Raw genomic sequence first — 26,842 nt, forward strand, 5'->3', positions numbered from 1 at the left:
GCTCTAAACAATCCAAATACAAGAAAAAATGAGAAAAAAACACATTCACTGCTGCTTTAATCCGTCACAGGCCGTGGGTGAAAAACTCACCAAAAAATTGCGAGTTTTTTAAAAAACTCGCCGAGTTTTTTGCGATTACTCGCCGAGTATTCGGTGAGTTTTTACCAGTCCGCTGAGTTTTTGAATCGGCAAGTTAACTGGTGAAAAACTCGCCGAGCTAGGAAACTCGGCGAGTTTTTAAAACCCGCCTAGTACTCGGCGAGTTTTCCAACTATGGGTGAAACAATTGAGGGCATCCACTAACTAGTCCACACATTCTTCTTCGCTAATAAATTTACAATTATTACAATGATACAACACATGCCACATTTGTTTAGGCAAGTGAAAAGGTTTGGTTGCATAAAGAAAAATTGCTTCCAGGGTTTGTTGGGAAAGACCCTTTGGACTTTTAAGAATGAGAGGGAGTTATGAACTTCTAACTGCTATTTTGCCTCAATTTGGAGGGAGATTCACTTTGTGATGGAGATTGGCTTAGGTTTACACCTATTCCTGCCTTTGCGTTTGGATGATTGAGCTATTAATACTTGCCTCTTAGAACTAGGAAGTGCCCCAACTGGATTTGCTTGCCCGTTTTCTAGTAATATTCGGTCCCTGAGTCATCCGTTTTCAAATAGAAGGTAGATAACACTTCAATTTTTAATTTTTAATAGTCAGTACCCAAACCATCCATTATCAAGAAAATGCATTTTTATTAGATTCATTTGTTCCACAACCTTTTAATTGTGACAATAACTTGAACTTAGCCAAGATGTACTTAATGGAGGTATAATCATCACAACAAATGAAGTTTTTAATCAGCCTCTAATTGCAATGCACAAAACTCACTAATGGTGCAAACCAATTTGTCAAATTCGCCATATACTTACTATTGTGTTGTGCATTTTGCAATATGAGACAACATATTATTTGATACATGCAGTCCAATTGTCGCACGGCTACATTTAACCAAGGTTGCATGGTGACACGAGTACTTAGGGTACGGGTATGGGTATTTTTCATAATAGGGGACGGGAGTACTTGGGTATGTCAAACTTTATTTTTAATTATACTTTTATATTTATAGAAAATCTGAAACTATGAGTCATGACAATGGTTTTTCAAAACAAACAGAGTGATAAAGTTTGCAAATGTAATGTAGTGTTTTCAGTTTCAGATTTGCTATATGTTTGTAATAATACTATATGATAAATGTTTAGATGCATAGTAGAGAAGGCAGACTTTAAACATGAACAAAAAGATCATAAATCAAATGACAATGACATTGCAAATGATAAACCTCTGGCTTGAACTGTGAAAAAGTTTATTGTTAATCAATATTGTATCGAAGTATCAAACTGATTAGGTATTGGATTAAGCTTGATAACAACAAGTTGATACACAAACAATACACCCAAAGAAAAATCAGTAATCTTAATCAAGGTTTTTAGCTATTAGGCTCTCCATTGAGTACCCGATAATTGAGATACATGTACTGTAACAAACGAATTTTCCTAACCAGTTTAAAACACCTAATTAACGAATAACTGTTTCCATTTCACATGACAATGACTAATCTAATTAGAAAGTGTAACATACGAATTTTCCTAACCAATTTAAAACAAATATTTAACTAACAACTAATCCCATTCACATGACAATGATTTCCATTAACTAATTACAACTAGAAAGAAGTAACTGCTACCTAATCTATTTGCATTTTAAATTCAATGGATGTAAAGGAAATAAATAAATGATTACATTGCTATCATTTAAATCAATCGAACATATTCAAATGAAAGTAAAGTAGCAACTACCATTCTAAACATCCAATATATTCATGCATATATTTCTAAACTATCCATTTATGTTTCCATGATTCCAAAGGTAAAACTGCAAAAGAACATACACAAATGATGGAGAAATCTCTTTGTCTTGTTGTTCAAGCCTCAACATTGGTGAGAGGTGAAGCATTGACATAGGCTTAACCTCCCAACCGTGGACCTTACTTATCCCCACACATCCTAACTTAATAGAATGGCCCTCCCTACCTCGGGATCGGGCTTAGGATGTTCTTAAGTCTAGCCATCCGAGCAACTCGGTGGTTTGAGTGTCCCATAAGTTATTCCTAGATAACTGAAGCTTCTGGACAAACAAAAAGATCTCATGATCAGTACATCTGTCTATATCTACCTTGGCCAAGGATTTCAAATTGGGTTCGTAAATCCGATCTCCACCGCCCGACTTGACAACAAGTTTAATCATTAGGACATGCATGAGCTATTATTTGTGTTTGTTACTTAGTTATCTGATTTCAATCTTGATTTTGTTTGTAGGTTAGATTTTACACCTCTTCACCTATTATTGGCTTTTTTGCTAGGTGAATTCCTCGGTGTCAATATATTCTAATTCCATGCATGGTAGCGTGTTAACATTTGGATAAATTCCAATATACATATTTATCTTAGTTTTCAATAGGCTGCATAATTGATGTAAGCTCAAGACTGTTTGGAAATTGGTATCATAAACACCTCAGACATTTATAGATTTCATATTAGATTATCTCCACAAATCATTTCTAACCAATTGAGGAGAATATGTAGATACAGAAAGGAAGAGCAGAAATAAAAATTTAGAATGGAAGTACGTATGCATTATATTTGCATTCGGCTAAGTTCAGATAAGATCGGTTCCATATTATCACTGTTTCTAAGCAATAAACTTGCCATTGCAATACTACGCAATCGGTTCCCAAGGATTACCAAACAAAAGTATAACTTGCGAGTTCGGGTGTAACCTGTTCTCTCGCAATCGTAGGTTGGGCTTTCGGCCTCACTTCCGTAGCAGAGGATGTATCGAGTTCACAGTAGATGACTATGATTGTAATTGCAAGGATTTGGTTGCATAAATCAAATGATGTTCGGTGGTAAAGAAAGAGTGTACAGAACAATGATTAATCCTGGAGTAAACAAAAATGTGAGAGAGGCATATTCTCAAACCCGATCATGACTCCTTTAAAAGTTAAGCCGAGATTCCTTGGCTTCCATACGTTTCCGAGAAGTTTGTTCAGTTGCTTAAAAAATTTCAATTTTGATAAGAAAAGAATAAAAGCGGGAAGTTAATTGAGGAGAAAATGAAAAGATTAAATCTTTATTATTATTATTATAAGCTCTTATGTACATTCTCGTATGTATATTGATGAGGTGGCATCATTAGATTATTTATTATAATTTATTGGCGCCACTTCATTTTTATTTATATAAGTTTGTATTTATGAGTTTATAATAATGATTAAATAAAAGAGATTTAATAATTTCTTAAAAGGTATGAATTATATTTAGTTTTGATTATTTTAAGTTGTTATTATATTGTTTTCTTAATAGCTCATGCGGTCCCTAACGAAACCTGAGGTCAAGTCTTCGTATCCTTTCCAAGGCAGTTTAGGTCATACCTGTCGATCTTGATGACTGGGCCATTTAGACCATCTCATTTTGATGATCTCGTTTAGCAATGCTTCCCCTCTCCTCAGTCTTCTTCCTGCAACCACTCAAGCAAAACATTCTCACCAATACATTAATTCAAAAATATAAATATACATATTGATCGTTAGTTCCAATCAAACGTCATTCAATCATCGAATGACAATTATAAGTTGCGTAATCATTTTCTTCAACATCTATATTAACTAACTTATTTCACATGATCATGAAGGAATAATTCGTTATCAGTTGGTACAACGTATATAATTTAACTCACTTGCTGCACATGACTAGGAAAAGAAATAATCAATTGATGCAATGTATATAATTAACTAGTTTCACATGTTTAGGAAAGAAAAATAATTCGTTAAACCAACGATAAAAATTAGGGCAAAAATTTGGGATGTAACATACCCACCTCCTTAGATTTTTTATCGTCCTCGATGAACATAACAACAAATTTAAGCAATACTTAGTTTATACAAGAAGAAAATAAATATTCAATTCTCAGTTTTAGTGAAAAGATGGGGATATCTTTGATAATCCTCCCAGGTGGCATTATCCTCAGTATATTGGTCCCACTGGACATTGCACTGCATCACTTCTCGATTTTGTAAGCGTAGCTTACGTACCTCAAGTATTTTAAGTGGTCTTAACTCTACCACTCCTGGTTCTCGCACCTGCAATAATTTCCAATCAATCATATGTTCATGGTGGAAAATATACTTTTTAAGATATGACACATGGAAGACGTCATGCATCCTAGCAAGGGCTGGTGGTAAAGCAATCCTGTAAGCTACTGGGTTCACAACTTCCAAAACTTCAAAGGGTCCCACATATCTCGGGGCTAGCTTAGCATTTTTGTCAAACTTGATAGTACTTTTCTAAGGTTTAACCCTTAGTGATACCTTGTCCCCTACTGAGAATTCTCTAGGTGTTCTTTTGGCATCAACATAACTCTTCTATCTGTTGTTCGCTTCCTTTAACCTTTGACGAATCTGGGTTACCTGCTCCTCCATCTCTTGAAGCATTTCAAGCCCAACAATGATTCTGTCTTCCAACCGATTCCAACTTACTGGAGTTCTGCACTTACAACCATACAAGGCCTCAAAAGGAGCCATTCTAATGGTGGACTGATAGGAATTATTATAGGCAAATTCTACCAGGGGTAAGTATGTTTCCTATTGATATTGTCGGTCCATACAGTATACTCTCAGAAGATCTTTTAATACTTGATTTATCCATTCTGTTTGACCATCTGTCTCAGGATGATAAGCTAAAGTAATGTTTAATTTAGTACCCAAGGCTGTAAATAATGTTTGCTAGAACCTAGAAGTTATCCTAGCATCCCTATCTGAAATAATTTTCTCCGATATTTCGTGCTACTTGAAAATCTCTTTCATGAACTTATGGGCAATCTTGGGTGCTCCATCAGTTAAATTTCCTAGTATGAAATGAGCAACCTTTGTCAATCCATCAACCACGACTAAAATAGTGTTGTGTCGATTTTGTGTCATAGGTAACCCCTATACGAAATCCATGGATATTACCTGCCATTTCCACTCGGGTACTTCATTTGGGTGTAACAAGCCTGCTGGGTACCGATGTTCTGCTTTTACTCTGGCATTCCAAACATCCTGGGACAAACTCGATTATCTCCCTTTTCATTCCCTTCCAGAAATATAGAGGTTTATATCAGATAACATTTTTGTTACTCCCGGATGTCCTGAGTATGGGGCTGAATGAAATTCACCTAAATTTAGTCTTCAGAGTTTAGGGTCGTTGGGCACATAGATTTTGTGGTGATATCTTAATAATCCATCCTCTTCTAAGCTAAACTCTAAATACTTAGGATCTTGTGGGTCTCTGATAAGAGCTAAGCTTATTTCTGTATAAAACTTATCATGCTCCAAGTGTCGTAAGATCTGGTCCCTTAACTTGAAGTTTACAGTAGTTATCACCGAGATGTGTCTTCTCCGACTTAGGGCATCTGCCACCTTGTTTTCCTTACCTTTAATATAACTTATGTCAAACTCATAATCTGCTAAGAATCTCAGCCACCTCCTCTGTCTAGCATTAAGATTCGGTTGGGTGAAAATATACTTCAAACTATGATGATCAGATCTAAGCTCAAAAGGTTTTCCGATTAAGTAATGTCTCCACATTTGCAAAGCATGCACAATTGCTGTTAATTCAAGATCATGGGGTGCATAATTCTATCATAGTTTTTCAGTTTCCTAGATTCATAAGCAATAATCTATTCATCCTGCATTAACACACCTCCTAATCCTTCTCCGGATGCATCTTATAACAACGAACTGCTTTCGTAGGTCAGGTACCCTTAGTATAGGTGCTGTAGTCAATTTTTCTTTCAAAAACTCGAAGTCTGATTAACACTTCTCTATCCAGATAAATTTCTTACCCTTCCTCTGAAGCGAAGTGATCGGATAGGCTATCCTTGAGAAATTTATGACAAACTTTCTATAGAATCCTGCTAGCCCCATGTAGCTCCTAACTTTTGATACATTCCTGGGTATGGGCCATTCCTTAATTGCTTTTATCTTTGACGAATCTACCTCTATACCTTGAGCTGATATAATGTACCCTAGATACTGAATTTCCTTTTGATAGAAGATGCACTTAGATAATTTCCCATATAGTTTATGTTCTCTTAATCTTTGTTGAACTATTTCTAAGTGCCTCTGATGTTCTTCCTCGTTCTTAGAATATATTAAGATGTCATCTATAAAGACCAATACAAACTTGTCCAGACAATCCTAAAATATGTTGTTCATTAGATTCATGAAAGCTATTGGGGCATTGGTTAACCCCGAATGGAAAAACTATAAACTCGTAATGTCCATACCTGGTTTTGAATGCGGTTTTATGTATATCCTCATCCTTTATTCGAAGCTGATGGTGTCCTAACCTGAAGTCAATTTTTGAAAATACTGTCGCACCCTTCATTTGATCAAAAACATCATCTATCCTCGGCAATGGGTACCGGGTTTTGATGGTGACTTTATTGAGCATTCTGTAATCTATTCATAATCTCATGGTTCCATCTTTCTTCCTTACAAACAACACTGGGGCTCCCCATGGTGAAACACTGGGCCGGATCAGTTTCTTATCTAGCATATCCTGAAGTTGGATCCGTCATTTCATTAATTCTGCAATTGTCATTCTATATGGTGCTCGGGATATGGGTTCCGCTCCTGGTATCAAGTCTATGGTGAAATCAAATGCTTGGGAAGGGGGTAGTCTAGGAAGTTCTTTAGGAAACACATCTTGATAATTCTTCAAATAAGGGTATTTTTCTTCGAAGGACTCTTTTAACTTTTGTCTAATTTCCCCATCTTCATAAATGTAGTCATCTCCATAAGTGGTGGTTTTAGGTTCCGTTGTGTCCTTAATCTTAATTGCAAAAATTTCACAACCCTTTCTCCCATATCTTTTAAGTTGCATTGCAGAAATCTGTTTTGATCTAATTTCATGCTTAATCCCTGAAATGCTTGTTGGTCTACCTTGATCATCCGCACAATTTACAATTTTGGCAAGACAATCGACTATGGCCTAATGTTCACTGAGCCAATTAATTCCTATGATAATGTCGTATGACCCAAGGGGTGCTATATACAAGTTCAATTCCGTTGAAAAATTCGAGAAGTCAACCTGAGCTTCAAATAGACATTGCTCTACCTTAGCCCTTGATTGGTTCGTATATTCGACTATCCATGGTTTTGCCATAAAACTAGATCTTTTCGGAAACCTACTTAGCAATCTAGGTGATATAAAACATTCAAATGCTCCAGTATCAATTAATATGGACACAGGGTTTCCATAGATCTTGCCCGGAATTTCAATGGGGCCTATCTATTGTTCTGCTTGCCTATTATCTAGAGCTGCGTGAATCCTCTGCCAAAAGATTTGCTGTTGTTGCAGTAAAGGTGGTCGTTGTCGCTGGCTGACGTTGGGTTTATTGGGGCACCGGTTTACATAATGATCTCTTCCATAGTTAAAACATCCTCTTGGTGGTCCTTCCTTTTCATTATTCTTGTTGTTTTTATTCGTATTATAATTGCTTTTGGCATCCTCAGCTCTATTGCCCTTTAACTTTGGTTTGCTTTATTTGTAGTCCTTAAGTTTCTTTTTCTAAGGCTTGAAATCAGTACCTTTTGAATTTCAGGTTGTCTTCCTCTTGTTGTCTAGGATGGAATCATCCTTTCTGATTTTGTGTTCTTGCCGAATAACCTTCTCTAGGGCCTCTTCTATGGTTCGGGGAGCGAGAACATCAATAACTCCTCCTATCCTATTGTTCAATCCCATGATGAATTTCCTCACCTTCAAATTGCTGTCTTGCTGATAAGGTGGCACATATTTTAGCAATTGAGTGAACTTCTCCAAGTACTTATGTACTGACATGTCTCCTTGTTCTAAGTTTTGGAAGTCTAAAAGCTTTTGATCATAAAAGGTTTGTAGCAGCCAACGGTTCCAGAATATGTTCACAAATTTATCCCAGGTGATCTCAGTGGTTCTAATGTTTTGTTCAACCTTGGTGTTTTCTCACCAGGTTGTAGCTTCTCCGGTAAAATGGTATACTCCCCAAACTACTTTTGAGGTTTTAGAGAAATTCCTAATCTCAAAATACTATTCCATCTCAGTTAACCAAGCTTCTACTTCCTCCCCAGACTCAGAACCAAAAAACTTAGGTGGTTTTATTTTCTTAATGTCTGCTGACAAGTTAGCCACTATCTCTTTCTTCTTTTGCTTTTCTGATTGCTTGGGAGAGGGGTTTTTGATTGCTTGGGAGAGGGGTTTTTGTTATGCTTAGAGACTTCTGTCTCTGCTCTAGGAGGTGGTGAGGTTTGAGTTTCCTTGTGGTTCTGCCCTATCTGGGTTGCCATTTCATTCATTCTTCTTTCCATGTTTTCTAGCTTCAGTTGTGTTTCTTGCAAGATCTGGAGTAGCAATTCATTAGAAGATTGAGGGTTTTCATGTATTATGTCTTGATTACAATGTTCTCATTGCTGTTCATTTTTATGTTTATGGTTCCCGTTGTTAATTTACAATTGTGTCAATTATGTGGAAAAAGAAGAGATTTTTACAAAAAAAAGAAAAAGTCTTGCAAACACATGATTTTCAAATAACTTAATTTAACTTATTACTTCGTTGCTTCACTTAGAGCAACCTTATTTACAAAATTTCCTCTATTGAGGATGTTTACATCAACATAACATTTAGTCTTGCTTTTCAGCACTTAGTTTTGGTTCATATCGGTACATATCCCTCACCATCCAGGATCTATGGAACTGTAGAAGAGGATTTCTTTGCTGAGAGTTCCAGCTTTGAATCAGCTTGTTTCCATATGTTACTTTGCTAGAGGAGTTCACTTGACTCTCTCTTTCCTCATTCGCTGAATTGACTGATTCAGAGTTTCGTTGTCTTGGGGTATAGAACAACAAGTGTAGCCATATTTAGTCATGTTTTTAAAGAGATAGGGAAAGATGGGGTGTCGAGTCTTCTTGCGGGGTGTTTTACGTACTTGCATCCTGTAGTTAATCCAGAATTCTTTCAGGTCTCAAGAAGGTAGGGTGCCCTAGGTTTAGTATCGAACCCAGCGCTCTGATACCATATTTAACAAACGAATTTTCCTAACCAGTTTAAAACACCTAATTAACGAATAATTGTTTCCATTTCACATGACAATGACTAATCTAATTAGAAAGTGTAACCTACAAATTTTCCTAACCAATTTAAAACAAATATTTAACTAAGAACTAATCCCATTCACATGACAATGACTTCCATTAACTAATTACAACTAGAAAGAAGTAACTGCTAACTAATCTATTTGCATTTTAAATTCAACGGATGTAAAGGAAATAAATAAATGATTACATTGCTATCATTTAAATCAATCTAACATATTCAACTGAAAGTAAAGTAACAACTACCATTTTAAATATCTAATATATTCGTGCATATATTTCTAAACTATCAATTTATGCTTCCATGATTCCAAAGGTAAAAGTGCAAAAGAACATATAGAAATGATGGAGAAATCCCTTTGTCTTGTTGTTCAAGTCTCGGCATTGGTGAGAGGAGAAGCATTGACCTTACTTATCCCCACACATCCTAACTTAATAGAACGACCCTTCCTACCTTGAGATCGGGCTTGGGATGTTCTTAAGTCCAGCCATCCAAGCAACTCGGTGGTTTGAGTGCCCCATCAGTTATTCCTAGATAACTGAAGCTTCTAGACAAACAAAAAGATCTCATGATCGACACATCTACCTATATCTACCTTGGCCAAGGATTTCAAATTGGGTTCGTAAACCTGATCTCCACCACTCGACTTGACAACAGGTTTCATCATTAGGACATGCATTGAGCTATTATTTGTGTTTATTACTTAGTTATCTGATTTCAATCTTGATTTTGTTTGCAGGTTAGATTTTACACCTCTTCACCAATCATTGGCCTTTCTGCCAGGTGAATTCCTCGGTGTCAATACATTCTAATTCCATGCATGATAGTGTGTTTAAACATTGCAAACATTTGGATACATCCAATATACATATTTATCTTAGTTTTCGATAGGCTATATAATTGATGTAAGCTCAAGACTGTTTGGAAATTGGTATCATTAACATCTCAAACGTTTATAGATTTCATATTAGATTATCTCCACAAATCATTCCTAACTAAGGAGAATATGTAGATACAGAAAGGAAGAGCAGAAATAAAAATTTAGAATGGAAGTACGTATGCATTATATTTGCATTCGGCTAAGTTCAGATAAGATCAGTTCCATATTATCACTGTTTCTAAGCAATAAACTTGCCATTGCAATACTACACAATCAGTTCACAAGGATTACCAAACAAAAGTATAACTTGCAAGTTTGGGTGTAACCTGTTCTCTCGCAATCGTAGGTTGGGCTTCCGGCCTCACTTCTGTAGCGAAGGATGTATCGGGTTCACAACAGATGACTATGATTGTAATTGCAAGGATTTGGTTGCATAAATAAAATGAGGTTCAGCGGTAAAGAAAGAGTGTTTAGAGCAATGATTAATCCTGGAGTAAATGAAAATGTGAGAGAGACATATTCTCAAACCCGATCATGACTCCTTTAAAAGTTAAGCCGAGACTCCTTGGCTTCCATATGTTTCCAAGAACTCTGTTCGGTTGCTTCAAGAATTTCAATTTTGAAAAGAAAAGAATAAAAGCAGGACGTTAACTGAGGAGAAAATGAAAAGATTATATCTTTTTTTTTATTATTATTATTATAAGCTTTTATGTACATTCTTGTATGTATATTAATGAGGTGGCATCATTAGATTATTTATTTATAATTTATTGGTGCCACTTCATTTTTATTTATATAAGTTTGTATTTACGAGTTTATAATAATGATTAAATAAAAGAGATTCAATAATTCTTAGAAGGTATTAATTATATTTAGTTTTGATTATTTTAAGTTATTATATTGTTTTCTTAATAGCTCATGCGGTCCCTTAACGAAACCTGAGGTCAAGTCTTCGTATCCTTTCCAAGGTAGTTTAGGTCATACTTGTCGATCCTAATGATTGGGCCATTTCAACCATCCCATTCCGATGATCTCGTTTATCAATGCTTCCCCTCTCCTCAGTCTTCTTCTTGCAACCGCTCAAGCAAAACATTCTCGCCAATACATTAATTCAAAAATATAAATATAAATATTGATCGTTAGTTCCTATCAAATGTTGTTCAATCATCGAATGACAATTATAAGTTACGTAATCATTTTCTTCAACGTCTATATTAACTAACTCATTTCACACGATCATGAAGGAATAGTTCGTTATCAGTTAGTACAACGTATATAATTTAACTAACTTGCTTCACATGACTAGGAAAATAAATAATCAATTGATGCAATGTATATAATTAACTAACTTGTTTCACATGATCAAGAAAGGAAAATAATTCGTTAAACCAACAATAAAAACTAGGGCCAAAATTTGTGATGTAACATGTACCTTGTACTTGGGTACGAGTACCAAGGGTGTGGGTACAAGTACCCATGCAACCTTGCATTTAACTTGTTTCTGTAAGGACAAATTTCCAGCTTCTCAGTGAATTATGTAGACTTTTCAACTAATATTTGCCAATATCCTTTAGATTATTGTAGTTCACAATTTTAGTTTCCATGTGACAATTGCGCAAAGTGAGGAGCTTAATAGTCTTAGCTCTCGCTATGTTAGTAACTAACTCCAAGAGAGCAACAAAATAATGGGCACTTATATCATGACTTATACTCCCCAAAAATGTATTAGTATTGTAATTAAAGCCCTCTTAGCAAAGTATTAATGGGCACTTATGTGCAATGTTTACAAGGGAAAGTCTAAATTTGTGTTCCACAAAGTTTCATTGATAGGGATGGGTTAGGGTATGGGAATGTGTCTCCAGCATGTGTACAATTTAGGGCCAATTTTGAGGGGACGACTATAAAAAAAAAGGGAATATAGAGAATTTTGAAATATGCACAACATAGATAAAGCATCTATCATAGACATTTTAGAAGCTTAATACCTAGTAATAGACTTAAATTGAGATTTCATATTTGAATCGATACACAAAATAACAACATTTAAATGCCTTCATTGTCAATATACGACATACATATAGCAAAAATGCCCAAAGGCTCCAAATTTCAACCATGAAATGACAAAAAATGTTAAAATGTAAATACTATAACTAAACTACTAAACAATAAACATAGACATACACAATAATATATAACTGCCCATAATCAGTAGATGGTAGGTCTAAGAATCTAAATCAAGTAGATTTGATGCCCTAACATCCTCTTTCAACTATTGTTCACTCCTTGACCAGCTGCTCCTCTTGCTGCTCTGCTCTCTTGCAAATATGAAAATAAATTTTCTTTTTCTTAATTTTGGTTATTTTATGCTTAGATTAGGTCTTGGTAGTGTTAAATGTGGTTTGGGTGTCCTTGTGGGCCAACTATCCTTTTTTTTCAAATTTAAAAATGCCTTATTTTTTAACACTAGCAGTCCAAAAATGACTTGATCTATAGGGGACGGCCTAAGTCCCTGAGATGGTTAGGGAACCTCTTGCAATCCCCTAACTGTCCTAGCGACTTCTAGCCATACCTCCGTACCATGCTGCTCTTAAAGTGGTGTTCTGGGAATGGTACTCGATTTAGTGAAAATGGCATGCCTTTGGGGATGACAATTCCTGTCCCCAGGGCTGGTATGGGTGGAATTTCACAAGAGATGCATCCCCATGGAATGTAGTCTAAATAGATTCTTTATAATGCATAGATTTTTTAAAAATTAAAGAAAAAATCAGTGTACAATGAGGATGCATCTTTGGAAACTATAATCAGAAGTTCGGAACAATTGTTATTTTGTCATTAATGTCAAATCTGTTGGTGAGATAGTTTGCTATGTGATCTAAATGTCATATCTATTTGATTGATGCAGAGGATTTGAGAAGTTGTTCATGACAAAAGCATCTAGAGGATAGGTTGAGTTATGAAGAGGAAACTACAAATGCACATTTGATTAGTTAGACTTTGACAAGATAAATTGATTGTTTAAATCATATTGCAAGAGGAGAAGACAGTAATGTTCAAGTCTTGAAAGTGTGAGCAAAGATAGAGCAAATGTGTAGGCTTGACCGAGTAATCTGAGTAAAAGACTAAGAAATTTTGATGAACATGCCGAGTGATGCTAGTGTCAACCGAGCCACAGTAAGTGCCGAGCAAATTCAGTGTTGGTTGAGCATCAGTGTCGATCGAGCGACAATGTTGATGCCGAGCAAGAAGTTTTATAGCGACCGAGTAACCCAGATGACCGAGTGTCAGAACTTAGTGTTGGACGAGGAACAACATTTTAATTGTTTGCAAGGAATCATAATTTCCACTTCACTAAGTTGATTTCTTGGGATAAGGAAAGCGTGTTGAAGATAAGGATTGATGAGTTGGATCATTTAATTCCAGGAGAGGATTAGGTAGTTGACCTAAGAGGTGAATTCAAGGAGAAGTTTCTAGAAAAGAAGAGATAAACAGAATGGCGATCAGATTCATTGAATTTGATGGATCGAATCATGAATCCGAAGATCTACGGTGTTGATGAAGCGACAAAAGATCAGAATTACCTATTTAAGGAGGTACAGAGGCAAACTTTCTGTATTGGCAGAGAGGTTGTGCGTGTGTGAAAAAGTTCCAAAGAGTTGGAGTTGTTACTAATGTTGTTGACTGGTGAATCTAAGCAGAAGGCTCAATTGTGTTGAGAAGAAGTGAAGGGTGATTGCTTGAAGGGTTGCCAAGCAAATTTGAGAATGAGATGACAATGGAGGCCAGCCAGTGAATCAATATTAGGAGCTGAACAGAGATCTGTACATGCAAAGTGAGTTGTACTTAATAGATCAAACTTGCTATTACTTTCTAACCATTGTAAACAGTATTTGAAATCCTTTAATCAAGGTTGACCTAACAATCATAAGGACTTAACAGTCTGTGCAAATCCTTTAACCAGGTGACATTCTAATGGAATGTTCTAAAGTCCTCTAATAAGGCCACTTCTAATAGGGTGATTAAATCCTTTAACAAGGTTGGCTCCTAACAAGGCTCACTTCAGAAGAGTGAAAATTGGTGGCATGTTGCTAGTGGTTTTTCCCAATTTTTGTTTCCGCGTTAAATCCTAGTGTCAAACTTGTGTGGATGTTATTATGATGCTTTACTTATTAAAGTTTACATTTAGCAAGTCTTTTATTTTAGAATAGTGGATAGCTAGCTAATGTTGCAAATAGTTTACAATAGAGACCAAGTAATGGAATGATAAGACTTGAAATTGTTTGTGTTTGTTTGTTCAATTGGTACATCTGGACCTTGGATAACTAATTCACCCCCCCTTTCTCAGTTATTTTAAATATTCTAACAGCATCCCCCCTATTGAAAGATTGTATCTGCGATAGAGATCTCTATCTCTATTTTTTAGAAACATGATTGTTATAATTGTTATGTTCATCTTCAATTGAAGTAGACATTTGTGATAATAATTGAGATAATATTAAATATAGAGACATGTGTCATGCGTCATGTGTAGAGGCATGCATTTGGAATACAAAGAGCCTTGTTTTGGGAAATTGAAGAGACCTTTAGTTGTGATGTGAAGAGTCTCTCTATTTGTTATATATTGTATCAAGCGAAAAACATTGTACACTTGAACATTTTATGATCAATAAAAGTGATATTTTCTTGTGTGGCTGGTTTTTCCCTTTAAGTGGAAGGGCTTTCCCAGCGTAATCTTGTGTGTCTCTTGTGTCTTTTTTGTTCTTCCTTATTGTTGTTTATCTTTATTTCTGAGGAAAACTTAATATTGTGTAAAAGCCTTGTTTGGATAAAAGCAATAAATGGGTTGTGTATCTATTTTGAGTTTTTTCATGTTGATGTTTTTTTTCCCTCTATTTTATATGGGATTGCAAGAATATATCTAGATTGGAAGTTCTCAAGCCTTCTATAATTATATTTTTCGATATTTGACTCACCCAAGCTGCAATACTCTTTGTCTACATATTATGCAACATTCTTTTTTGCGTAGTGTGATATTTTTCTCTCTATTGGCACCATCTGGCACCTTGCATGAATCATCTTTCATGCCGACAATTTATAAGGCGACGATTATTCTTATCATTGACTGGTCTCTCATGGTTGAATTGATGTATCTCTCTACCGTTTGTGAAACTGAAATTTATTGCTCGAGTAATGCCTGCTCTAGAACTGATTGTCAGAATGATCAAATTTGTAAAGAAGAGCAAGTCCAGTGGTCACATGTGGCTGGCTCAATTGTGGGAAAATTTCAGAAGATACTTTGATTGCAAATATCAAAGCTTGGCCCGAAAAAGGCCCAGAGCTCGTTGATCAACATCTTTTTGTATGGGAATAGTTTCAAACTTAACTGATGCAAAAGTCTATCACCTTCCATCGAGCATTCTTGATATGCTCTTGAGCGAGATATTTTAGGTTCAGACTATTTGGATGCTATTGGAGATTCAAAGATGGTCAGAGCAGAAGCCAAAGTCGGAATTCGATTACTATGGTAGCATGAAGTATATATGGTAATCGTGATGATCAAAGGAATTGTAGGAGTGACGATTGTGATAGTAAAGGAATCCATCAGAGGAATTCTAAATGATGATATTGATGTAACGCACAATGAAGCATATTGGAGGGGCTGGAAATAATAAATGGAGCTTCCTGAACAGATCTTGGAATGACAACATCTAGTAACTCATTTATGTTACTTGCGGTGAGTTGTAGAATGGATGAAAATGCTTTGTAGCCATTATGTTTGAAGGAACTGTTGCACCGGTTGGCATCATGTAGAATCATTTATGAGCCTTGACCACCGCTTCCTCTCACATTCCTATGTGTGCAATGCTCATTTGCTACCTTGACATTTATTCCTTTGCCCTGCATCCTGACTCTTAAGTTTGATCTTGTAGCACATGTATGGATGTTCACTGTTTTCCCGGACAGGAATTGTGAGGAAATTGCTTAGAGTGTAGTTGTGAGCATTGCAAGTTTTGAACAAAATTGCGAAAAAAGATGTAAAAGTGGCAAAAAGTTGCTTTGCAACTTTTGCAACAAGTTGTCAAATTTGGCTTAGTTGGTGCCAAACAACTTCCCAAGGGTCATAACCTTTCAAATTCAATTTGAAAGGTTGATGACCTCTATTTATGTCTGATTCCATCGTTGGGAAGGCAGTTGTGATTTTGTGCATTGAAGTGATAATAAAAGTTGAAACTTTTCTAGATGATACTGATAATGCAAATTGATAGATCACACTAGGGGACGAGTTTGCGTTGGTTGAAGGAAATCCCAAGGCTTGGGGAGATTCGAGGAACTTTGAAGGCCGTTGATGTTACCGTAGGGGATGCATTACAGAGTTTCCCAAGCTTTGGGATTGTATGCCTATAAGGATTAAGTTATGGTATTGTAGGTAATAGGTTTCGTATCCAGGGGCTCCTATTCCTTGTGATCTAGATGCAAAAATTTGAAATGCTAGTAGAGCCTATGCAACATGTCATCTAGAAGCTAGGTATTTTCTATTTTTATCTGCCCACCTAAAACCATCTATTGCCTTGTCATATATGAAACGGTCGTAAAATTTGTGAATGTAAAATTTTTAAAGAGAAGTGTTTTTGTTTGTTTGCTTTCAACATTACTTATGCTAGGTTGATTTTACTAATCTCTCTTTCTTGCATGATGCCTCAAGATGATGAGAGATTACTAACTATAGTAATGAACATGGCGACTTGCACTCATGGGACTGAGTTGACATTATGTATTTCAAGATAATGATATTTAGTGAGAGATTTTTTAGTTACATGTTAGAGGGAGATGTTCAACTTAAGAGGGAGGTTACATCAATTATCTTCAAAGCCGTCTCTGCTAAGAGAGAATCTCAGTCATTATACATACCCAAGGTGAAGTTCTCTTACTTTAGAGACAAGGTAGGTATTGGAGAATTTGAGACTCTTGTTGGAAATGAGTCTTAACTGTGATTTTCCTTGTTGATTATGAGTTCTAATTCTTGTGGAATTAATAAAGTTTTAAGGATAGCTATGAAAACTCATTCACTTATGAGGGAAATCATGGTGAACATGGTGTAAAGGGAGTCCATGATGTCATCACGTTGAGAGATTCCGTGATGGGAGTTGGATGTTATGTTGAGAGATTTCATGATAGCATCACATTAAGAGAGTCTGTGATGTAAGTTGGCCGTGATCCTTGCAGGACTGCCATGTCGAGAGATTCCATGACAACATATCACGTTTAGAGAGTCCGTGATGTGATCTTTGTAGGATTGTCATGTTGAGAGAGTTTGTGGTGTAAGCTGAATATGATCCTTGTAGGTTTTTCATGTTGAGTGATTCCATGAATTATGTTATGCTGAGATAGCATGTCTTTTATGAGAATCTATGTGATGAAAATTTATCTTTGACATTTTTTGTTGCAGCTATGTGTGATTGCTATAGTGAAGATCTATCTCTCGCTAAGACGGAGTGTTGAAGATTGTAGCTGCGATAGAGATCTTTATCTCTATTTTTTAGAAATATGACCGTTAGAACCGTTATGGTCATCTTCAGTTGAAGAAGACATTTGTGATAATAATTGAGATAATATTAAATATAGACATGTGTCATGCATCATATGTAGAGGCATGCATTTGGAATATGAAGTGATATTTTCTTGTGTGGATGGGTTTTTCCTTTCAAGTGGAAGGGTTTTCCGAGGGTAATCTTGTGTGTCTCTTGTATCTTTTTTGTTCTTCCTTATTGTTGTTTATCTTTATTTTTGGGCAAAACTTAACACCCTCCACCTAACCCCCCTGGAAAAAAGAATAGAAAAAAGAATAGAAAAAAGAAGAGAAATCATGTCCCCTATACAAGGATGCTTTTGAGACTTGGAGAATTATGGGAAATGTTACCCCGCAACAATACCACCTTTGCTCCCTCTGTTGGAATGCCATTGGGTCACTTGCTATATGGCACATGCCATTACATATTGATTGCAACCTTTTACTTTGTCAAAACTAGTTTGCCTTTCATGGGGCAATTGTGGAGATGCTATATCATAGAGTTTACCTTTGAAGATTTCAAATATCCTCAGTGTGTATATCAACACCTCGACCCATCATTGCCTTGCCATTGCCTCCTTACCGTCCCCAAACTTAGGCCCTTGGCCCCTTCGTCGTCAAAACCCATCCCCACACCCCCTTCTGAGGAAACTCCATGGAACTATGGAAAAAGTGTTTATCATATACCAAATAGAGGTTACAAACAAATTCCTTGTTATTCTTTGATAAATTTTGATTTTTTTGCCTAAATTTGACTTAATGAACAAAAGATATGTTTATTGGAAAAATGTGCAAGAAATGACATAGAACATATTTTTTAATGTCTACCCTAGAATCTAGAAAAATAATGTGAACGGCATCAAAGAGCTCAAAAAGGGCTTGCCCATCCCATAAGAAGTTGAGAATTTAACATTATATGTGGCTTGTCAAAAAATGGCCCTTAAAGGAATTTTGATGTTACACAAGTAGATGGGCTCTTTAGGGTGAAGTTTTTGTGGCAATAGAGGGTGGAGTAGCCAAGGAGGTATGTAGAGCATTAAATAAGCAATGTGAAATGAATGGCTATTGATGATGAAGGTGCTTCTAAAGGTTGATATGGGAGGCAATTGAGTGCAAAAACCTTGGTGCCAAACTTTAGTACACACAAAGAGTTGTTATTGAGAGTATTTGGCGACAACAATGACGATGATAGGGATAAGGTATAAGTTGTCCTCATCAAAAGAGTTTGAGTAGAAGGTTGCTCTAGGATGTAAGTCAAATCATATTAGCACATTGATTTGGATGAGATTAGTCCTTGCCATGCTTGAATTGCATAGAACGAGGAGCCTTCCTTGTTTACGGAGTGTAGGATTGTTGATTCAACGAAGCCAATGATAGATGATGTAGAAGAATAGAAGCATGAGAGATGTGATTGGATGACATAAACGTAGACGATGTCGAACATGAGCTAGAGGTAGAGTCACTGCCATAGTAGCAAGGTGGAGTATGGAGCTAGATGAGTTGATCCTCACCTCAATTTTTCACTAGAGGGTGAAAGAAAACTGTAAGTTCTTTTGATTGCAATTTGTATTTTTATGCAATTAATGATGATTTTCAACGACCATCAACATGAATAATTAATCATTAGTTAAGTGTTGCATTCATTCATTGGTTGATGGGATTTTGTACTCTTTGTTTTCAAATCTGATAGAAAACATGTTCTTAATGTTACATAGTCTCATTGAATACATTTTGTAATTGTATTTTGGATACACACACAAAATTTTATAAAGTTTTGCGGAGTCGAAATTATTCCGTTCTACAAAGTCCAAGGATGTCAACTATGCGTTCAACTAGGATGAGTCGATCTATGATGAGTCTGAGAAGATGGAATTTTATTTGGTAATGTTGGTTTTGTGTCAAGACTGTCTTAGCAGTTAGCTTGCACCACTCTGTCAAAGATATTATGCCAAAATAGAGAACGAGTGTGCCATTATCTTGAATATTTGCTGAAATATTTAGAAACAGCATTATGCTGTTGTAGATATGAGTCATTGTGGATGCAAGGTGGTTCTTGATCCTTAATCTTTTGTAAGTGATAGACTCTAAAATCCTAGTTGATAATGAAAGCAAATATTGATATTTGATGATACTCTAAATTGCACAATATATGATTTATTGCATGGAGCATAAATTCAATTTACAATAATATCTTGGTAAATAGTATGCTATTGAACCACTTCAATTATCAAACTAGGTACACACAAACATATTTATGCATGCATATTTGTTGCAGTAACCTGTACATGCCATGAGCATAGGGTCTCTATTGCCACAGGTGCTCTTGGCAAGAATTGCAATGAGTTGATTTCTATAGATTTATGTTTGAAAGGAGTTGTTATTAGAGATGCAACAATTTTCAAAGATTAATGCTGCAAAAACCTACATTGGTATGGTTTATGGTAGTAAAAAATAGGTCCTGCTATCTGAAGCTTTTTGTTGAAGAGGTTTTTCATGTTACCACTCTTGAGAGCACAATAATGAAGGAAAATATACAAAATCATGAAACTAAAGGAATGTAAGAGAAATAGGAATAGATACTAAATATGTTTCTTATTCAGATTCATATGAGTGATTCCAAGTGATTTGTATTAATGTGTTTGTGGAGAGTTAGGGGAGTGCTGAATTGAACTCAAAACTAGTGGAGGACGTAGAAATTTGTCACACAAATAGGACTCGTTAGGAAGCACAAACTTAAACAACGTAATGGAGTAGATTAGTGGGAATACATTTCTCCAGTTCTAACTGTCCTTGATGGTGGATACAAAAGCCAAGAAACATGAAGTTACCATTCAAAGTGATAGTTCAAAAGACTTGTGAAGATACTGATAAAGAAAGTAATAGAAATCATTGGTTGGATTATTGACAATGAAACTACAAAATTTGTTGTTTCAATTCAACTTTCCTTAGCTCTGAATGTCAAATCTATTAGCAAACTGAAGAAATAGCAATTTGAACGCTTTTACCTTGAATTGTGGATATCTTATTTATATAATTGAAAATAATTCTCATGATACATACTGGTTAAATCCAAGATGATGAAAGAGGTTTTTGGATGACACAAATTGATACCAACAGCATATATAGATAGCATTAGTGATATATTCGTATGCAACCAAATAGTCTTTCACAGCATTGAAAGTTCATTTTCGAATAAGAATAAAATGGCTTTGCCCATTTAAGATGTACCATTGATTGGAAAGGGAGGAACTTGGCTATAGCAAGTTTGTAGAAAGAAGATGCACGGGGAACTATATCATCAATCCAACTGTAATCGTCCTTCTCCATAAAAGGTGTCACTTATAAACACTGGCTAGTAGAGAACCCGAGGATCTCTTATCAAGAACATTCTGATTTTGATAAATAATATTTTATTGGGGTATTAAAATGAATCGACATGTTGCACACCTACAAAGCTCCACCTTTAGTCAAGCTTGCAGTCAATTGACTATGCCATTCTGATCATGGTAATCAATATCAACCAAGTTTTCTTTCTTTTCTAAATTACAAAACTATCAGTTCTTGGTCTAGTTTGTAAATTAACAATCTTGTACAAATTGCTTACAAAGGAACAATGAAAGTTGTAGATAGTTGAATTCTTGATAGTTGGATAGTACAAGTACAAAAGGGAAAAAGGTGTAGGGTTGAAATCTTGAACTGGCATCGCAATTGAAGAATTCTCTAGTACAAGTTGTTGGTTCCCAAAACCGCAGATTAGAATCCTACAAGTCTTGCCAACTCTATGCTAGGATATCCAACCGGTTATGGCCAACTTGACAAGGCCAATCAATTTGATTCGAGTCTTCTACACTTCTAGCTTTGCAAGACCAAGGTGGGTATACCTAATCCTGAACAAATCACTTGAGTCCAAGATAACTATAACAAATCGATTTGAATAGGAATGCAATGAAAGTTTCCCAAATGGCAAGGATTACAGAAAACTTTAAACTTGCAAATTATGAATTAAGAACAAAAGTAAATGATTGTATAAATATGAGTGTTTTAAATAAAGAATAATTATTATGGATAATTGCAACAAATGAATATATTAATTCTTCAAGGAAGGATGTAAAATAATTGCCAACGTATGGATTATGAATCATGAATAATATAAAGACCAGTGCCAGTATTGATGGGCAAATAGAGCCAATATTATAAGTTATTATGTACAACTTTATAAAGTTTTATGAACCCTAACTATAAACAATTTAGTAATCAAGACGCGACGGATAAAACATGTAGACACAATTTTAAACTAGTCTAGAATGCACTTTAACTCCTATGGTTAGGAGACAAACCAGACACAGATATGGAAACAGTTAAATATTTCACAATATTTGTGATGATCAAGCTTAAAATGCTATAATTGACCCTATCCACTTATCTATCATATGAATTATTTAGCGATTATAAAAATATCTATAAAGGACACAACTTAATAATATTTTAGACTCTAATGCAAATAAATAAAATAAACACGCTTACTGGTTATGCCAGAAATGAAAAGGCAATGAAGACACTCATTACTGATGATCGGTCCGCTGCAATTCGATTCCACATTAGCATAATAAAAGTTTAACTCGATGATCCAATATCCATGAGCTTAGTTCAGCATTCCATCTTCACCAGTTGAAAGAATATAATATATCAAAAATGCATAATAATATGCAAAAGTTTTAGTAAGTTTGTATATGAATATGATTTGTTCCTTGTTTGATTTTACATCTATATTTATAATAAGCGGAGAGATGCAAGTCCCTCCTCAAAACAACATGCTTTTTCATAACAAATAACTTAATATGAAATATAAAGTTTTGACCATAATTTTGTTTTGGTATAAGCGGAGGTCTATGATTATGTGCCTTAGGCACTTAAGTGGTGGCCAAAATATGATTAAAATGGCTTGCACATGCATTCACTGGAATCCTTACGCTCTCTATGCTCCTCCTTGTGTAATTACATAAGATTGCTGCTTGAATCATGTCTGAGATCCTTATATTTCTGCGTAGCTTCTTCCAGAAAGGCCTTTATTTCACAAGTTCGAACATCATGGAGTGGCTTGCATCTAGGTATATGAGACTTGAGGCCAGGAGTTTGAAGTTGTTACGAATTGGAAGACTTACAATTCCACCCAAGTATTTCTTTTAGTTTATTGCAGTTGCATAGAACTTCACTATACATTGCCGCCTTTGTCTTTTATGTGATTTGTTTATAGAGGAATTTGCTTGCACTCGCCAAATTAAAATATCGCACAGTATGACTCCCTTCATGCGTAATTGTCGGGCTTCATCTTGGAGATGTTGCTACCACATATCAGATGCATTCATGACAAGTATCGGGCTCTTTGGTGAAGGCTTTTCTTCCACATTTCATTTCATGAACTGTAATTACATCTTCATTCCTGGAGATTATTTGTATCCCATGAGCATATGGGAGTAACTTCATCTTGGAGTTAAACATTCATTCCTCTTTTGTGTTGATTAACCCTGCAATAGAACCAAAGCAACATTAGATATGGAATAAAACTAAAAATTACAATATAATCAAATGAAACGAATTTCCCGTGATTCCAGATTGAAAGGTGCGTGAGCTTTGGTGATTTCCGGTGTGGGAACAACTGTAGTTTATTCACTGCTTTGGAAACAATATATTGAAATATATTTCGATGTTCTCCTTTCCTGATTTTTTATTTATTTGCCTTCCGAATATTGAAGACTCCCGGTGAATAGACTTATAAACACCTTCTATCAACATGTGCGGATGGCATTTCTATAGTTTACCATGACTTTATTGGGCTTTTTGAATTCATCAAAATTTGTCTCTCTAACTGATCAATCCTATGTGAATGCCTTCATTCATGTTGCCATAAATTTTCTCTCTTTGACCACTGCTTCCTGTAGAACTCATCTTTGTCTTTGTTCATCAAATATATACTTCTGTCGTGTTCAACAAGGATGCAGTTATAAATAACTGTGTTGTGCGATAATGGAAACTGCTGTGTTACTTGATGGCATGGAAAATGATTCATAGTCCTTATGCTCTTAATCATTGTATTAAAACTTCATTTCTGCTGCTAATATGAAAGTGCCGGCAGTAAGAATATATGAACTGTAATTCACTCTTTATTTCAGATGCTCGATATAGTTTTGCCTCTCTTGCCCTTCAATTCAGCTATCACTATAATGCCGGCTTTCATCTTTTGCATATGGATTGTTAACTGTGCGAAAGTGGATTGCTATTTAATATTCTTATTGTGCGTGTACGTGCTGCATATGCATGCTCAATTCTGATATGATAGTGAATAGAGACATTGATTCCTTTTTCTGTGCATATATAATAGTATCCATTGCTATGACAGAAATAACCTCTGTATATGTCTGGACGGCATGCTTCCTCTGAAAGCTGGTTACCAAGACTTGAAACAGAAAGTTCAGTGCTCTTAGCGAATCGTTGATGGCATAATACCAGTGATGTGGCAAGTTCTTTATGTGACTCGTGCAGCTTTCAACGTTCTTCCATATGTCTTTAAACTCTTTATCTCAATACACATAGATATCTACTTTTGTTGAGTACGGCATCATCATTATCAGATGCATCTTATTAAATTGTGTGGTGCTACATTTTCCCAATACGATTTGACAAACATTAAAACTTATATAATAACTTTGATTTATCTCCCCTGTTTCTTCTACAAAGCTCTTCATGTATTGCTGTTTCTTTTAATCCTTTGCACAACACCCAAAGATATCTCTGAGTTTAATTGAGTCTTTTCAATAATCAATGGGTCTTGCTATGTTGCAACAATCACCCATTACTATCACCATCTCTTAAGTTTGGTAAAGGTATTGTCGCTGATATAAATGTTGCTGCTTTCAAACTTATAAATAAATATGAATCTCCAATATTATTTCTTAAATGGAAGAGCTAAATTTTGCGAAAAATTAAGACTCCATCACAAGTCTCATGGAAATTTCAGTACAAGGGAAACAGAGGAAGGAAAAAATATATCAGCACAAGTATCATAATTCAATATAAATTACACCTTGGAGAAACAGATCAAGCAAAGAGAAACATGTCCAAGTCACAAATTTAAGCTGGCTAAGCCATGGCAATTCCATTCCTGAGGAGTGGCTCAGTGACTACAAAAGAACAATTACCACATAAGTGGTGCACATTTAGGGTGGTTGAACCACTTAAATCTCTTGCAAAGCTTGGCAAATGACTAACAGAACTATGGTCAATTCTAAGTGGATAACAGAAATACAAAACACACTTGATAGTGGTTTAACCCATAAAAACTGAACCTTAGGTGGAAGAGGTTGCAAAAGTGCAATAAGGAAGAAATACATTTAACTAAGTGTAAATGGTGCACTTTGCTGGTGACAATGCTATTCTAAAACTCCGATTATGGTGATGAACCTAACAAGAAAATAAGTGTTTGTGCGATTATAAAATGCATGTGGATGAAGGTCATAACCGCATCACACTTTTAAGTGATCATGTCATTAGCAAATGACGAGTTATGGCAAGTGATGAGACCATGACATTTGTCTGTAGCCTATCGCAATGAACTTTTACTTGCACCATCTCCATCATAACTACCATAATCCACAATAATTTGTCTCTTTACTAAGATGGTGACATTTTAGGTGAAAGCAAGCATTGCATGGCAAAATCTTCATCACAAACAATCGCCAAATCATCTTGTAGCTTAAGTCGATCAATTGCCTAATCAACTTGTTCAAACTGTCAGCCTTCACAAACCTATCGGTCCTAGAAAAGACACCTTATCAACCACAATCTTATCAAACAAAAAACATCCTATCCAAACATCAACATATCCAGCCTTATCCTATATGAAGCAATCATCTTTGACAAGAAGATTTAAATCTTTGTTGACTTGTTTGGTTAGCAAGTTTTTTTTCCTTGGTTGATCTTTTTCATGTCTTGTTCTTATGCTACTCAAGGATATCCATAAGCAATTAGAGGAGCAAAGATGGGATATTGGCATTGTCTTTTTGTATTATGTGTTTGTGGGATGTTTTCATGAAATTTAGGGCAAGTGTGTTCTTGGTGTCTAGTTTGGCATGTTCACTTAGCATTTTTAATTTTTCTTACATCCTATGCAAGTTAAAGGCCATCTAACACTTTTTTGCATAGGGCTCATCATGCCTTTTGACTTTCACACATACCTTGACCACAGACACAAATGCCTTAGAATGGATGGGATCATTCCTTGTTGGCAATGTGTCTATTTATGCATAGTGATATTGTCTTCACCTTGTTCATTCCATGCCTTGTTGTATATCTATCCATTTGCAAAATAAGTAAAAAATTGCCCCACAATGATGGTATGCACCGTTATAATGAAAACTTAATGTTCTAATCTATTCATATCTTTCCTATCTATTTGTTCATAGTCTCATTTCTTCTACTCCATTTTTTGTGTCCTCTTGATCTATCCACCTTCCTCAACCAATCTAACTTCCTTCCCTTTTATTTTATTTTTCTATTTTTATCTTATACCTTTCAACATCAAATATAATTGCACAATACTTTTTGCATTCCTGCATCCATAACCTTGTATGTACATCGTGGCATATACATATAAGCACCATAGGTATAACCCTACATCTCATCAGGACATAATCATAACATGTAATGTCCCCTTTTTAGCATTCATAGCATGATGTTGTCGTTAGCCTATTTCCCCACGGTCTCGTAGGCTAACCAGGACATTAAAGGGGCTTAGAGGCCATTTGGCCTAGATAGTTTCAGTTGCAGGTCTTTCTGAGGGGTTTTGAGGCAACTTTGGGCATACTTACTATTTATAGTAAGTCATCTTGGGCATGGGTGGACATCCAATGGCAGCGGTATGTCGATGGTAATTGTTTAAAATCGGCAAGAAGACTTGTTTATCATTGATAAGATTTGTTTTGCATTGATAAAGCTAGTTTATAAAGTTAAATTTAAATATTTAACTTTATTAATGCATAGACTATAGTTTGTGGGAAATATTTAAATTAAAAGAGTCCCCTTTATTTTATAACACATTGGAGACATAAGTTACATAAAGAGAGTTATGTTTTATCCCACATTGAGAAAACGAAGGACGGAGCTCTTGTGAGAACACTA

General features: G+C 35.5%; 1 protein-coding gene across 1 annotated transcript in view; it reads left to right on the forward strand.

Moving 5' to 3' along the window:
- Nucleotides 1-26,842, forward strand: part of LOC149542842 (Ribosomal protein S21 family protein) — a 59,482-nt gene that overhangs the window by 13,682 nt on the left and 18,958 nt on the right. The gene's annotated exons all lie outside the window — the stretch shown is intronic.

This window comes from Cupressus sempervirens, chromosome 8, assembly GCF_028749045.1.
Source record: "Cupressus sempervirens isolate cs-2001-9-10 chromosome 8, ASM2874904v1, whole genome shotgun sequence".
In the NCBI taxonomy this organism is placed as follows: domain Eukaryota; kingdom Viridiplantae; phylum Streptophyta; class Pinopsida; order Cupressales; family Cupressaceae; genus Cupressus; species Cupressus sempervirens.